Consider the following 16,921-nt stretch of genomic DNA (forward strand, 5'->3'; position numbering starts at 1 on the left):
AGATGGACCTTCTGCTCTTGTTTGAGGCCAACCCTCCACTCTGCACTGGATCCTTTCCCCTCTCACTCTCTCAAGGACTCATAGCAGCAATTCTTTCCTTGCTTTCCTTCTCTACTGGATTAGTCCCATTATGATGAGGGAAATCTTTTCCTTGTTTCATATTCTCTTCCAACTACCAACCATTTCTCTGCCTACCTTTATAGCAGAGTTATCCATACTCCAGTTCTCCTCCTGTTCCCTCTTGAAGCCACTCTAGTCAGTTGTTCATGTCATCACTTCACCAATACATCTCATGCCGAGGTCACCTGTGACCTCTGTGTTGCTAAATCCATTGGTCCATTCACATCGTAATACTGCTTGACCTGCCAATGGCATCTGACGTGGTTGATGGCTTCAGTGATATCCCATCGTTGCTGGCTTCTGGGACACCACTCTCTTGGTTTTCCTTCTATCTTATTGGCTGCTACTTCTCAGAGTCCTTTGCTGTTTTCTCTTTATGTCCCCATCTCTAGATGCTGGAGTGACCCAGGAATTAGACCTTAGACCTGTTTTTTTCTCTGCTCTCATTCCTTTGATAATCATATTCAGTCTCAAGGTTTCAAATATCAGCTCTACAATGAAAACTCTAAATTTGTATACCTAGATCAGGCTTCTCTTCTGAGTTCCAGAATTACATATCTACTTTCTTCTTTACATCTAACTTAGTACCAGCAAACATACCCCATTATTTAATTTTTTAAATCTATTTGTGTATTTGCTTATTTCCCACTAGGCTGCAGGTTCCATAGGGCAGAGTTTTTGTGTTTTTTTTTTTTTCTCTGTTTATTCAAGGTTGTTAATACAGCTCCTGGAACAGTACGTAGTGTATAGCAATTCTTCAGTAAATATTTGTTGAATGAATGAATGTCCAAAATATTCGAATTGATTATGTTCTGAAGTTCCCCCAATTTCTTACAATAAAGATTTCAAAATCTTTTATTTCAAAAGGGGTAATCCCTTTTATTTTAAGCTAGTGAGTTTATTTGTTCTCTGATATTTTTTTTGGCTCATCTTTATAGAGGGAACAGTGTTTGGCCAATGCTTAAATAATAATAGGTTTGATCTTTTATTACATTATGGGTGCCCATTTCAAATATTTCATGTCAAGTGAGAGGAGAAGAGAATAGTTTGATTTGATTGGGGGTTATTTTTCCAGAGTTACAACTGCCTGTGTAGAGAAGAAAGAGAGCTCACTTGGAAGCGGCCAAGGGCAGGACCATCCCGGTGGTGCTGAAGGTTTTTTTTTTTTTTTTTTTTCTTTTGTTATCGTTATGGAAGTAGCAGCAGGAATAACAAAAATGAGGTCAATAACAATTGTTAGCACTTACTGAGTGCTCACTGAGTGCCAAGCACTGGGATCAGGCTTGATACATATTCTCTCACTTAAACCTTATAAATTACCTTAAGAGCCATGTACTATTGGGATTCCACCTTCAGAGGCAGAACTGAGACTTGGATAAATTAGGTAATGCAGTAGCCAGCCTCCAATGGTGCCCAATGATCTCCACCTCCTGGTGGTTATATACTTGGGTAGTTCCCTCTTGCCCACAGGGCTGACCTGTGGGACCAATAACATACAGCAGAAGTGAGGGTATTTTTCTTCTGAGATGAGGTAATAAAAGATTCTGGCTTCTTTCTTGCACACTGTCTTGCTCTCTTTCAATCTCCGATCATTTGTTCTGGGGAAAGTGTTCTTAGGATACTCAAGCAGCCTAGAGGTTAAAGAACACTGCCCAACAGCCAGTGAGGAGCAGAGACCTGCCAACAACTACAGAAATGAGCTTGGGAATGGATTCTCCAGCCCCATTTGAGCCTTCAGATGTAGCCCTGTCTCGTGGCTTGATGACAACCTTGTGAGAGATCCTGAGCCCAAACCACCCAGCTGTGCTGCTTCTGGATTCCTGAACTTCTGAAACTTTTTGAGATAAAGAATGATAGTTATTTTAAGCCATTAAATGTTGGTATTGTGTGTTATGCAGCAGTAATCGCTTCTTGGCCTTTTGGCTAAGATCAAGTGTTATGCAGCAGTAGACGGCCCGTATCAGAAAATGGCTCAGGAACACACTGTTGATAAGTGGTGGAGCAAAAATTGCATCTTGGGTTTGTCAGGTTTCAGAGCCCAAGTTCTTCGCCACTGAGCCCCAGTGCCATGGCAATAGTCACAGTATCCAACCTTTTCATATCGGGTCCATTGTGAAGGGCAGCTGAGTCTTGGGGTTTGCTCTGGCCTGTGGGACTGAGAACTGAGCCCATGACTTCAAAAGGCATCTTTCCCTCAATCTCAGTGGGGATTCATCTTTTATCTATTTTAAGTTCCCTAAATTATTATTGTTTTTTTTTAACTTTTATTTTATTTATTTTTATTCAAGTATAATTAACATGCAGTGTTATAATAGCTTCAGGTGCATGATATAATGATTCAGCAATTCTATACGTTACTCAGTGCTCATCAAGACAAATGTACTTTTCATCCCCTTTATCTATTTCACCCATCCCCCGCCTCCTCCCCCCCCCCCCCCCCCCCCCCCCCCCCCCCGGCAACCATCAGTTTGTTCTCTGTGGTTTGAGTCTGGTTTTTTATTGGTCTCTTTTTCTCCTTCTTTCTTTGTTTTGTTTTTTAAATTCCACATAGGAGTGAAATCATATGGTATTTGTCTTTCTCTGACTTATTTCAGTCAACATTATACCATCTAGGTCCATTCATGTTGTTGCAAGGGCAAGATGTGATTCTTTTCCTTTATGACTGAGTAATGTTTCATGGTATATATATGTATATATATACATATACATATCACTATATACATATGACTTCTTTATCCATTCACCTATAGATGGACATTCAGGCTACTTCCATGTCTTGGCTGTTGTAAATAATACTGTGATAAACACAGGAGTGCATATATGGTAAACAGACACATGGAAAGATGCTCAGCATCACTCATCATCAGGGAAATGCAAATCAAAACCATAATGAGATATCACTTTATTCTTCTCAGATTGGCTAAAATAAAAAACACAAGAAATAACAAGTGTTGTAGAGGACGGGGAGGAAAAAATAACCCTAGTGCACTGTTGGTGGGAATGCAAGCTGGTGCTGTCACTGTGGAAGACGGTGTGGAGGTTCTTCAAAAAATTAAAAATAAAACTACCATATGATCCAATAATTCCATTATTGGGTATTTACCCAAAGGAAATAAGAACACTAATTTGAAAAGATACATGTATCCCTGAATTATGTCTATAAGCATTTCTAGAGAGCACATTTAAGGTATGGGTTGTGACCTCCAAATTAAACTGGGTGCCCGGATTTTCTTTTTGGATGGGGAGTTGTTAAACTTTTTCATAAAGGACCACACAGTGAATATTTTAGGCTTTGCAGGTACAATAGAGTTTTAAAAAATGCTGTCTTGACTGAGTTTTGAGGCCTTGTCTAGGAACTGGTAGATTCTTCTGCTTCAGCAGCTATCTGAGTCTATGCCCCCAACTACAGACCTCATTGTCTCTCATACACTGGGCCACTGTATCCCCACCCAGGGCCAGATCCTTGGCAGCCAAGGAGAGCTCCAATACCTCAGATTCAGATTAGCCAATCTTAAGCCTGCCTACCCAGCTTTATCCTTTCCTTTCCATGGAAACCATGATAAAGGTGCTTGCCCACACTTTCCCTCATCCTTCTGCCTTGTGGTTGACCCTGGTGCTTCCCCTGAGTACCTGAGTGGCCCTGCAAGGTGTACCTCTCAGCCCCCGGAACTGTATCACAATTGTAAAACTCTTTCCAGTTTCTCTCTTGATCTGCATCTGACCCCACCATACCTCACCCAGAGCAATATGGTTAAAAGAGCTACTCAACTCTGTCAGTGTAGTGCCAAAACAGCCAGTGTGAATGAGTGGGTGCGATTGTGTTCCAATAAAACTTTATTTATAAAAATAGGTGGTGGGCCACGTTTGGCTGTTCGGCTGACCTCTTCTTTAGAACATCCTCACAGGTGTCGATTTTTCTGATCAGTTTAATATATTTCAGTTAAAAAGTAAATCTTTCCAAGCTGTCAGTTAGTTAACTTTGAAAGGCCTTGCAAAAGCTTGAAAGGAACTTTGTATTCTGTGAACTGCTGTGTTGTAGCTCTGATGCCTGCATGTGTTGTAGTCCATTATTACAGTATTATGCTTAATATGATTTTAGAAGGACAGTAATAAAAGGGTGCCTGGGTGGCTAAGTCGGTTAAGCCTCCAGCTCTTGATCTCAGCTCGGGTCTTGATCTCAGGGTTGTAAGTTCAGGCCCTACATTGGGACCTTAAAAAAAAAAGACAGTAATAAAAATGTAACTGCCACAATGAAAGCTGGCTGCTGTGCCCAATGCTTTATATTCATTACCACTATTCATTCTCTTAAGGACAACACTGTTTCCTCATTTTACAGATGATAAAACTGAGGCTTAGAGAAACCCAAGGAAATATCTCCACCAAGTGGTAGAGACTGCAGTCAATTCAGGTTGTCTGACTTAAAAAAATCATGTTTTTAACCCCGTTATGCAATTACATTTCTGAGATTCCCTTATCTCTTTTAAAGCAGGTGAAAGCCATTAAAAAATGTCTAATGGCTTCAATAATGATTATTTAATATATTATTTCTTTGATTAAATAACTTTTAATTTTAGGTATCCCCAAAAGGATAGACATACTTTTTTCATAATTGGATGTTGTACAAAGTGACAGGATTGATCCTTGTATTCGTTCTAGTTCATAATAGAATATATTAGTTTAGTTGGAATTGTTAATTTTCCCTTGGGGAGGATCAAGTGCCCAAGGCGCTGATTGATAAATCAATAAATCTTTAGTGAGTCTGGTAAATCAACTGTCACACATATGTCAACCTTTTCTCCGGAGTATAGATTTTACCCAGGGACAAGTGTGTTTATTCCTTTCCATTGTTTTCTCCCTCAAAATTGTATCACATGCAGGTATTTAAACAAATCCCTAAGACCGCAAGCCTTTCCCCTTCTTTTTCCTTAAAAAAAAAAAAAAAAAAAAAGCAATAGGGATCCTGCTTTTTTCAGCTATTTTAGGGAAAGAACTCAGTTGTTTGCATATTTGCATCGCAACCTCTAACCTCTCCTGAGGACACATGGCTGTCTGACTATTAAGCCCACAGGCACAGCGCTGGGACTGTGGATTAAGCCTCTGAATGCTGACTAGTTTTCTGCAGCATTCCCAGCATGTGTGAAGAATGTGTTTGTAGCTGGGAGGCAAACAGAACATCCAAAGCCGGAGCAAGAATTTTGAAAAATAGTTGTCTTTTGTATAAATTTATTTTGCTGTTAGTGTTTTATTTTTTGTCCGTTTCATTATTCCTTATTTCTAGTTTCTTTCAAAATAGCTGAGTTTTGTTTGATATTCTCCTGACCAAAGTTTGGGTCACTTGTTGTTGAATGAATGCTACAGTCTTGATTTTTAAATGTTCTTTGTTTCTTTGTCATTTAAATACCAAGCCATTGATGGGTGGCTCAGATATTTCCCCCTCACCCCCACTCCCCGTGGTGGAGAAAGCCTGGTGCTTTCCACACAAGATGTCTGCGTGGCCTTCCCTCTATACAAATAAGGGCCCTGTTGGAAACACAGGAGGTACTGGAGAGCAGCACCTCAGGTCTGTAGCACATATAAGAACAGCATGGCTTTGGGCTGTGGATTTATTCCTCTAACAGTTTAAGTTATTATTGTGCTTATGTTTAGGTGAAAAAAAAACCCACAACCAAATGTGTTCTCTTAGCTGGCTCTTTATTCTTTTAGCGAAGAAGCATATTTTGAAGAGGGTGAATTATATTTGGCTAGAAAAAAACCAAACTAATTTGATGATTTGGCACGTTGTCATTAAAGGTCATTGGTAGTAATTTATGGAGAACCTCCTTTTTTTGCCACTGGAGGTGGGGAAGGTGAGGCAGGGTCCAAAGTGAAGCCAAATCCAGCTTCTGCCCACAGGAGCCCAAGATACAAGATGGAATAAAGAGAATGCCCGAGAATTTACCCATCAGTGAAAGAACCCTGTTTGAAGGGTTATGGACAAGGTAGCACTGGAGATGAACCTTGAGGGACTGATGGCATTTCAACAATGAGCTACAGTTATCCTAGTTGTAAAATCACAGGGGAAGGAGAGAGAGAGAGAGAGAGAGAGAGAGAGAGAGAGAGAGAGCACGCTCTTGAGCACATGAGAGGAAAGGAGAGGGAGGAAGAGAGAGAAAGACACAGACATCGTCTGTGTGTCTGTCTGTCTCTGTGGGGAATAATTAGCTATTCATTTGAGCTGGCCCAAGTGTAGGGGAGCAATGGGAGATGATTTGCTAAAAATGATTTAAATTTAAGTCTCATAATTTGTTAGGTCTTTAGGAGAAGAGCAATGTATATTTTCCTTTCATATGCAGTAAAATTAGATTCTTGTCTGTAGGGATGATGGTTACATTTATTATAAAGTTAATGCCAAATCCATTGTTAGCTATTTTGTAAATCGTAATGTGACTGACACATAATGAGCTCTATGTTGTAATTCTTAAAAATAGTTACAATAATGCTGCCCTCTAGGTCAGTGTCGTGGTGCAGTGAAATTCCAGCACATAGCCTGTGCTTTATAAATCTCTTTATTATTTGCTGGTACATTTAACCTGGGAATTGATCCCTAGTCTAGGCCAAACGTCAGGATTGGCAGCAAGGAGTTTTAACTATATCATGGTTTTGAGGCAGCTTTTTTTTTTTTTAAATTTTTCAACGTTTATTTATTTTGGGACAGAGAGAGACAAAGCACGAACGGGGGAGGGGCAGAGAGAGAGGGAGACACAGAATCGGAAACAGGCTCCAGGCTCTGAGCCATCAGCCCAGAGCCTGACGCGGGGCTCGAACTCACGGACCGCGAGATCGTGACCTGGCTGAAGTCGGACGCTTAACCGACTGCGCCACCCAGGCGCCCCGAGAGGCAGCTTTGATATTCTGTTGGAATGAGCTAAAACATTTCACCTATAGAGCAAGAAATGGGTCCGATGAAATTGCCTTTCTACTAGAAGTATTCCGCTAATTGGGACTTTTTTGTTGTATCACGTTGTTAGAAAACACAACAAATCACATTGCATATTCTTTTTATCTTTTGTATGTTTTTGGGTGAGAAACTAGTATTACTTTGAACACGTGCTTTGTAAACATTCTACTGTGCTGATAGGTGGGGCCAGGGAAATAAATTGAATGGGAGAGAGGTTTAAAAAACAAATGGGTTGGGGCGCCTGGGTGGCGCAGTCGGTTAAGCGTCCGACTTCAGCCGGGTCACGATCTCGCGGTCCGTGAGTTCGAGCCCCGCGTCAGGCTCTGGGCTGATGGCTCAGAGCCTGGAGCCTGTTTCCGATTCTGTGTCTCCCTCTCTCTCTGCCCCTCCCCCGTTCATGCTCTGTCTCTCTCTGTCCCAAAAATAAATAAACGTTGAAAAAACAAAAACAAAAACAAAAAAAAAAAAACAAATGGGTTAAGATACGCTGTTTGTGGGGCATCTGGGTGGCTTAGTTGGTTAAGCATCTGGCTCTTGGTTTTGGCTCAGGTCATGATCTCTCGTTTCGTGGATTTAAGCCCCTCATTGGTCTCTGCACTGGCAGTGTGGAGCCTGCTTAGGATTCTGTTTCTCTGTCTCTCTCTGCCCCTTCCCTGCTCGCTCTGTCTCTCTCCAAATGAATAAACTAAAAAAAAATATGCTGTTTGTAAATGAAATAGATTAGTATGTGAAGATAGTGCATTATTGGCTTGTAATTGACCAATATTATCTAGTAGTGTTCCTGAGGAATTATTAGTAACAGAATTGTGCACACCTCTAGAATCCATCATGGTGGTTTAGTATACAAGTGAATCACTTGGGAAGTTTAAAGAGAAGCTTCCCAGCTCTGAACTAGACATTTTGGTTCCATAATCCTGGAATGGGACCCATAAATGTGCATTTCTAACCACTGTCCCAGTTGATTGAGAAATTCTTGCTGGAATATGGGTGCTTTAATAAAGCCCCGTGCGTAGTATTGAATACCTGCTCAATGAACATGTGTAGGGTTTGGGTTAACAATGGTGGTAAGCTGTATCAGGTGATGGTATAACCTGTCTCAATGCAATAAGCCAACATCATTGATGTCAATACTTTTGGGTTTTCTAAGTATAGATCATTTATAGTTAATGACAGTTTCCTTACTCCCCCCTCCCCCCCCCCACCTTTACATGCTTTTCTCTGCTGGCTAGAGTATAGCAATGAGCAGAAGCGGTAATGGGGGACACCAGTGAATTATTTTTCTTTTCTTTCAGTTTTATTGAGATGTAATTGACATACATCACTGTGCAAGTTTAAGGCATACAGCATAGAGGTTTGACTTATGTATATTTTGAAATGATTATCACAATAAGTGTAGGTAGCATACATCATCACATATGGGTACAATAAAAAGCAAAAAAGGAAAAAAAGGCTTATTTTCCCCTTGTGATGAGGACTCTTAGGATTTACTCTCTTAACAACTTTAATATAGTAGTGTTAGCTGTAGTTATCATATGCTGTACCTCCCCAGGACTTATTTATCTTGTAACTAGAAGTTTGTACCTTTTGATCATTTTCCTCCAATTCTTCCCTTCCCCTGCTCTCATCTCTGGTAGCCACAAGTCTGATTATCTGATTTCATTTTCTATGAGGGTTTTTTTTTTTTTTTTTTTTTTTTTTTTTTTAAGATTCCACATATAAATGAGATAACATGTATCTGTCTTTCTTTGTCTGGCTTATTTCACTCAGCACAACGCCCTCAAGTTCCCATCCATGTTGTCACAAATGGCAAGATCTCATTGTTTTTAATGGCCGAGTGTGTATCTATTTTCATTGTATATATACACCACAACCTTATCCATTCATCCATTGATGGGCACTTAGGTTGTTTCCATGTCTTGGCTATCGTAAATAACGCTGCTGTGAACATGGGGATACAAACCTCTTTTTGAGTTAGTGTTTTCATTTCCTTTGGATATATATATTCCTGGAAATGGAAAGAAGTGCTGGATTTTATATATATATATATATATATATATATATATATATATATATATGTATATATATATATATATATATATGTATATATATGTGTGTGTGTGTGTGTATGTATATAATTTATTTTATTTAAGTTTTTATGTGTATATATGTATATAATTTATTTTAAGTTTTTAAAAATCTTTATTCATTTTTAAGAGAGAGACAGAGCACAAGCAGGGAAGGGGTAGAGAATGAGGGAAACAGACTCTGAAGCATGCTCCATGCTCTGAGCTGTCAGCACAGAGCCTGACACGGGGCTCGGATTCATGAACCCCAAGATCATGACCTGAGCCAAAGTCAGACATTTAACTGACTGAGTCACCAAGACACTCCTAATTTTTTTTTTTTTTTTTTTTTTTTTATTTTAGAGAGAGAGAGAGAGAGAGTGAGTGAGCAGGGTAGAGGAGCAGAGAGAATTTTTTAAATATTTATTTATTTATTTATTTTGAGAGAGAGAGAGTGGGGAAAGGGCAGACAGGGAGAGAGAGAGAATCCCAAGCAGGCTCCACACTGTTAGTGCAGAGTCCGACGTGGGACTTGATCCCATGAAACCTGGAGACCATGACCTGAGCTGAAATCAAGAGTCAGTCACTCAACTGACTGAGCTACCCAGGTGCTCTGGTAGTTCTATTTTTAATTTTGAAGATCCTCCATACTGTTTTCTACAGTGGCTGCACCAATTTACATTCCCACCAAGAGTGTATTAGGGTTCCTTTTCTCCACATCATGGCCAGGATTTGTTTTCTCTTATCTTCTTGATGATAGCCAATCTGACAGGTGTGAGGTTATATTTCCCTGTGGTTTTGATTTGCATTTGCCTGATAATTAGTGATGTTGAGCATCTTTTCATGTACTCATTGGCCTTTCATATAAGTGACTTATTCTTGATCCTAAAAAGAAAACTTGTCATTTTATCACTGCACATGATGTTACCAATAGCTTCTTCATAATAATCTCTATCAGATGAAGGGACAAACATCACACTTAATGAGTGGACATGGAAGCTTTCTCTGAGGTGTCCTCTTATAATAACACTTTTTCCTTTAAGTTATATTTTGTCTGGTAATAGAATAACTACTCCAGCTTTCTTTCAGCTATTATTTATATACTATGTAAATTTTCCATTCTTTTGCTTTCAGCATTTTTATATCCTTATATTTTAGATGTGTCTGTTATGATCGATGTATGATTAGATTTATCTGATCTTTGCTGTCTTTTAGTTCATTTACTTTATTTATTTATTTATTTATTATTAAAGTTTATTTTTGAGAGAGACAGAGCGTGAGTGGGGGAGGGGCAGAGAGAGAGGAAGACACAGAATCCGAAGCAGGCTCCAGGCTCTGAGCTGTCAGCACAGAGCCCGATATGGGGCTCGAACTCATAAACAGTGAGATTATGACCTGAGCCAAAGTCAGATGCTTAACCAACTGAGCCACCCAGGTGCCCCTTAGTAAATTTACTTTAAAGTGAATCCTGGGGCACCTCGGTGGCTCAGTCGGTTGGGCGACCGACTTCGGCTGGGGTCATGAACTGCAGTCTGTGAGGTCAAGCCCTGCGTTGGGCTCAGTGCTGACAGCTCGGAACCTAGAGCCTGTCTCCCTCTCTCTCTGCCCCTCCCCTGCTCATGCTCTGTCTCTGTCTCAAAAATAAATGAAAAAATAAAAACATTAAAAAAAAAGTGAATACTGATATTTTGGGGTTCAAATCTGGGCTTTCTGTTTCTGTCACCTGTTCTCTCTATTCTTATTTTCTTCTGACTTCTTTTGGACTGATTTTTTTAACAAAATGATTTTCTCACCTTCTCTGCTATCCTCAGATTGGAAATTGTATATTATTTCTACAGCAGTTACCCTAAAAATTCAAAATTAGTCTACAAATTGTCTAAGTATAATGTTAATCACAGCCTTTACTGTTCACCTGAACAATACAGCTATTTTCAAGCACACTAATTCCATTTATCTTCCATTCTGTCTTTTATGCTATTATTATTTATTTCAATCCCACAAGGCATTTTTACAAATACTTTTTAAAGTTGGTGTTCATTTACCCTTACCCACATATTCATCACTTTATTTTTCATCCCTTCTTGCATCTCTGACATTCCATATGAGATCATTTCTCTTCCACCTAAAATTTATATTTAAAAATGGCCTTTGGTTTAAGTCTGCCAATCATGAATCCTCCTTGTTTTTGTTTGCCTAAAGTGTCTTTATTTCAACTTTATGCTTTATTTTGACTTTTTGTCTTGGCATAATTCAGACTTGCATAAAAATTTTAAGAATAGTGCAAAGAATTCCCAGTATCCTTTACCCAGATTCCCCAAATGTAATATTAATAACTTTGTTTTATCCTTCTCTCTGTCTGGATGTGTGTGTGTGTGTGTGTGTGTGTTTCCCTTACTGTAATTTTCCTCCTTTAAATTAATAAATATCTCCTGGAGAGTACATTGAATCTATATAAATATCCTGTTACTCAAACTTCTACTTACTAGTTTTAGCCCATTAATCATTCTTGCTTGAATCAATTAATATTAATTATGACTCTCACATGGTGATTTTTTCATTCCACTATTGTTTCTATATTTGTTAGCTCTAGTGCTGTCTATCTATCATCTGTCAATCTTCATAGAATTTTTGATAGGTTATAATTCTTTATTATAAATGTTATTTATTTTGATGCTCAGATTGTCTCAGATTTGTCCACTGAGAACCCCTTTCCCCCCAGTAGAAAAAAAAAAAAACTAGCTCCTGTGTCCTTTTGACATATTCCTATTATTCTTTGAGGACTTTCTGTCTTTTTAAAAATTGTGGTAAAAGAAACACACACACACACACACACACACACACACACACACACAAAGATAAAATTTACTTGTTTAACCATTTAAGTGTACAATTCATTGGCATTAATTGCATTCACAGTGCTGTGCAAACATCATTACTGTCTATTTCCAAAACTTTTTCATCACCCTAAACAGAATCTCTGTACCCATTCCCATCTCCTGCAGCCCCTGTTAGCCTCCCATCTACTTTCTGTACCTACAGTTTGCCTACTCTAGATATTTCATATACGTGGAATCATATTATATTTGTTCCTTTGTGTCTGCCTTGTTTCAATCAGCATGTTTTCAAGGTTCATCCATGTTGTAGCATATATCAGACTTAATTCATTGTTATAGTGAATAATATTCCATCAGATCTATATGCCACGTTTGTATTTGCCACCATTCATCTGCTGGTGGACAACTGGATTGTTTCTACTTTTTGGCCCTTTCTACCTTATGTTTCTAAGAGTTCTGTAGTTGTCTTTGGTTTAGGTCTTTGATCCATTTTGAGTTAATTTTTGTATATGGTATAAGGTAAGTTTCAGCTTTATTCTGTTGCAGGTGGCTGTCCAGTTTGAACAGTGCCATTTTTTTGAAAAGACTGTCCTTTTCCCCAAACTTGTCTTTACAACTTTTCAAAAATCAGACCATATATGTGAAGGTTTATTTCTGGGCTCTCTATTCCACTTGTCCATATGTCTGTCTTTATGCCAGCATCACACTTTTTTGATTATCTTTCCTTTATAGTTAAGGTTTGAAGTTGGGAAGTGTGAATACTCCAACAATTTCATTTTAAAGATTGTTTTGACTTTTGGGGGTCCCATCAAGTTCCATATGAATTTAAGGATTGACTTTACCTATTCTACAAAAAATGCCAGTGGAATTTTTATAGGAATTGTTGAATTATAAATCACTTTGGGTAGTATTGTCATCTTAGCAATAGTAAGTCTTCCAATTATGAACGTGGATGTCTTTCATTTATTTATGGCTTCTCTAATTTCTTTCAGCATTGTTTGATAGTTTTCAGCATACAAGTCTTTTTCTTCTTTGGTTAAATTTCTTCCTAAGTATTTATTATTTTTGGTGGTTGTTATAAATGGAAGTGGTTTCTTAATTTCCTTTTCAGATTGTTCATTGCTAGTGTGTAGAAATGTAACTGACTTTTATGTGTTGATTTTGTATCCTTCATCTTTGCTGAACTCATTTATTAAATCTAATAGGTTGTGTGTGTGTGTGTGTGTGTGTGTGTGTGTGTGTGTAATATTAGGATTTTTTTATATGAGATCATGTCATCTGTGAACAGAGATAATATTACTTCTTCCTTTTTATTTGGAGCCTTTTATTTCATTTTCTTGCCTAATTGCTTTGGCTAGAACTTCCAGTACTGTGTTGAATAGAAGTGACAAAAATGAGCATCCTTGTCTTGTTCCTGATCTTAGAGGAAAAGTTTTTAGTTTTCCACTGTTGAGTATGATGTTAACTGTGGGTTTTTCATATAAACCCTTTATTGTGTTGAAGAAATTTCTTTTATTCCTAGTTTACTGTGTATTTTTATCATGAAAATTGTTGAATTTTGTCAAATGTGTTTCTGCATCAATTAAAATGATCATGTTCCCCCTGCTTCATTCTATTAATGTGATGTCTTACATTGATTGATTTTCATATATCGAATCATCCTTGCCTACTGGGAATAAATCACCCTTGGTCATAATGTATAATCCTTTAAATATGCCTCTGAATTTAGTTTGTTATATTTTGTTGAGGATTTTTGCATCAATATTCATAAGGGATAGTGGTCTATAATTTTCTCTTCTTGTAGTGTTTTTGGAATTAGGAAGTATTCCCTCTTTTTCAGCTGTTTTGAAGAGTTTGGCAGGATTGATGCTATTTCCCTCAATTTTTTTTAAATTAAAAAAAGTTTTTAAATATTTTATTTATTATTTAATTTACATCCAAGTTAGTTAGCATATAGTGCAACAATGATTTCAGGAGTAGATTCCTTAATGCCCCTTACCCATTTAGCCAATCCCTCCTCCCACAACCCCTCCAGCAACCCTCTGTTCGTTCTCTATATTTAAGAGTCTCTTATGTTTTTGTCCCCCTCCGTTTTTATACTATTTTTGCTTCACTTCCCTTATGTTCCTCTGTTTTGTCTCTTAAAGTCCTCATATGAGAAAAGTCATATGATATCTGTCTTTCTCTGACTAATTTCAGTTAGCATAATACCCTCTAGTTTCATCCACATAGTTGCAAATGGCAAGATTTCATTCTTTTTGATTGCCGAGTAATACTCCATTGTTTATATATACCACATCTTCTTTATCCATTCATCCATCTATGGACATTTGGGCTCTTTCCATACTTTGGCTATTGTTGATGGCTGGTATAAACATTGGGGTTCATGTGCCCCTTCAAAACAGCATACCTGTATCCCTTGGATAAATACCTAGTAGTGCAATTGCTGGGTCATAAGGTAGTTCTATTTTTAATTTTTTGAGGAACCTCCATAGTGTTTTCCAGAGTGGCTGCACAAATTTGCATTCCCACCAGCAGTGCAAAAGAGATCCTCTTTCTCCACATCCTCACCAACATCTGTTGTTACCTGAGTTGTTAATGTTAGCCATTCTGACAGGTGTGAGGTGGTATCTCATTGTGGTTTTGATTTGTATTTCCCTGATGATGAGTGATGTTGAACATTTTTTCATGTGTCGATTGGCCACCTGGATATCTTCTTTGGAGAAGTGTCTATTCATGTCTTTTGCCCATTTCTTCACTGGATTATTTATTTTTTGGGTGTTGAGTTTGATAAGTTCTTTATAGATTTTGGATGCTAACCCTTTATCTGATACGTTGTTTGCAAATATCTTCTCCCATTCCACTGGAGATGGAATGCCTTTTAGTTTTGCTGATTGTTTCCTTCGCTGTGCAGAAGCTCTTTATTTTGATGAGGTCCAATAGTTCATTTTTACTTTTGTTTCCCTTGCCTCTGAAGATGTGTTGAGTAAGAAGTTGCTGCGGCCGAGGCCAAAGAAGTTTTTGCCTGCTTTCTCCTCTAGGATTTTGATGGCTTCCTGTCTTATGTTTAGGTCTCTCATCCATTTTGAGTTTATTTTTGGGTATGGTGTAAGAAAGTGGTCCAGGTTCATTTTTCTGCATGTCGCTGTCCAGTTTTCCCAACACCATTTGCTGAAGAGACGGTCTTTATTCCATTGGATATTTTTTCCTGCTTTGTCAGAGATGAGTTGGCCATATGTTTGTGGGTCCATTTCTGGGTTCTCTATTCTGTTCCATTGATCTGAGTGTTCTTGTGCCAGTACCATACTGTCTTGATGATTACAGCTTTGTAATACAGCTTGAAGGCCAGGATTGTGATGCCTCCTGCTTTGGTTTTCTTTTTCAAGATTGCTTTGGCTATTCGGGGTCTTTTCTGGTTCCTTACAAATTTTAGGATTGTTTATTCTAGCTCTGTGAAGAATGCTAGTGTTATTTTGATAGGGATTGCAAAAAAAATTTTTTTAATGTTTATTTATTTTTGAGAGAGAGAGAGAGAGAGAGAGAGAGAGAGAGAGAGAGAAGGCACAAGTGGGGGAGGGGCAGAGAGTGAGGGAGACACAGAATCTGAAGCAGGCTCCAGGCTCCAAGCTGTCAGCACAGAGCCCGATGCGGAGCTCGAACCCACTTGCCATGAGATTATGACTTGAGCTGAAGTTGGATGCTTAACCCACTAAGCCACCCAGGTGCCCCATCCCTCAATTTTTTTAATGTTTATTTATTTTTGAGACAGAGAAAGAGCATGGAAGAGGGGCAGAGAGAGAGGGAGCATAGCTCTGTCAGCACAGAGCCCAACATGGAGCTCGAATTCATGAGCTATGAGATCATGACCTGAGCTGAAATCAAGAGTCAAACACTTAAATGACTGAGCCATCCAGGTGCCTCATTTCTCTCAATTTTTCAGAGATCTTTATATAATAGGGATACTGCTCTTTTATCTGTAGTATATTGCAAATGTTTTCCCCCAGTTTATTCTGTTGACTTTGTTTATGGTAAAACCATGCATGAATTAATATATGATATGTATATTATATAATATATTAATATATTAATTATATGTTATAATTAATATATTAATTATATAACATATATGATTAGTATATAATATACATATAATATATATAAATTTATTAATTTTTTTCTGTTATAGAATTGGGATTTGGGCTGTAGTGAGAAAGCCTTTTTCCAAACTCAAGTTCAAGCAAGAGTCACCATGTACTTATATGGTTTCATTTTTATATTTAGATGCCTGATACTTTTAGAATTCTTATATATTGTGTGGGGCATGGATCTAATTTAATTTTTTTCTAGGTGGTTAATCAGTTGTCCTAGTACCATTCATTAAAAACTCCATCTTGCCCACAGAGTGGTTTGAAATGCCACCTTCATTATATCTAAAGTTTTGTGTGTATTTGTATCTATTTCCAGCTTTCTGTGCTACACCACCGGTCTATCTATTCATATGTACCATACTACCTTAAGTACAGAATCTTTATAGTATATTTTAATATCTGGTAGCACTAGTCCTTCTGGTAGCATTTGTCTGTCTATTCCTTTCCTTTTCTTTTTGTTTCTTTCCTTTTTCTTTCTCCCTTTCTTTCTCCCTTTCTTCCTCTCTTCCTTTCTCCCTTTTTCTTTCTTTCTTTCTTTCTTTCTTTCTTTCTTTCTTTCTTTCTTTCTTTCTTTCTTTCTTTCTTCTTTTCTACTTATTTTCAAAGACTTTAGTTTTTTAGAGCAGTTTTAGATTCACAGCAAAATTGAGAGGAAGGTTCAGAGATTTCCCATATATCCCCTGACTCTGCACATGCACAGCATCCTCCATTACCCAACATTCCCCACAAGAATGGTACAATTTTTACATTGATGAAGCTACATTGACACATTATAATCAACCAAAATTTATAGTTTACATTAGGGTTCATTTTTGGTGT

This window comes from Leopardus geoffroyi, chromosome E2 (assembly GCF_018350155.1).
Source record: "Leopardus geoffroyi isolate Oge1 chromosome E2, O.geoffroyi_Oge1_pat1.0, whole genome shotgun sequence".
NCBI lineage: Eukaryota > Metazoa > Chordata > Mammalia > Carnivora > Felidae > Leopardus > Leopardus geoffroyi.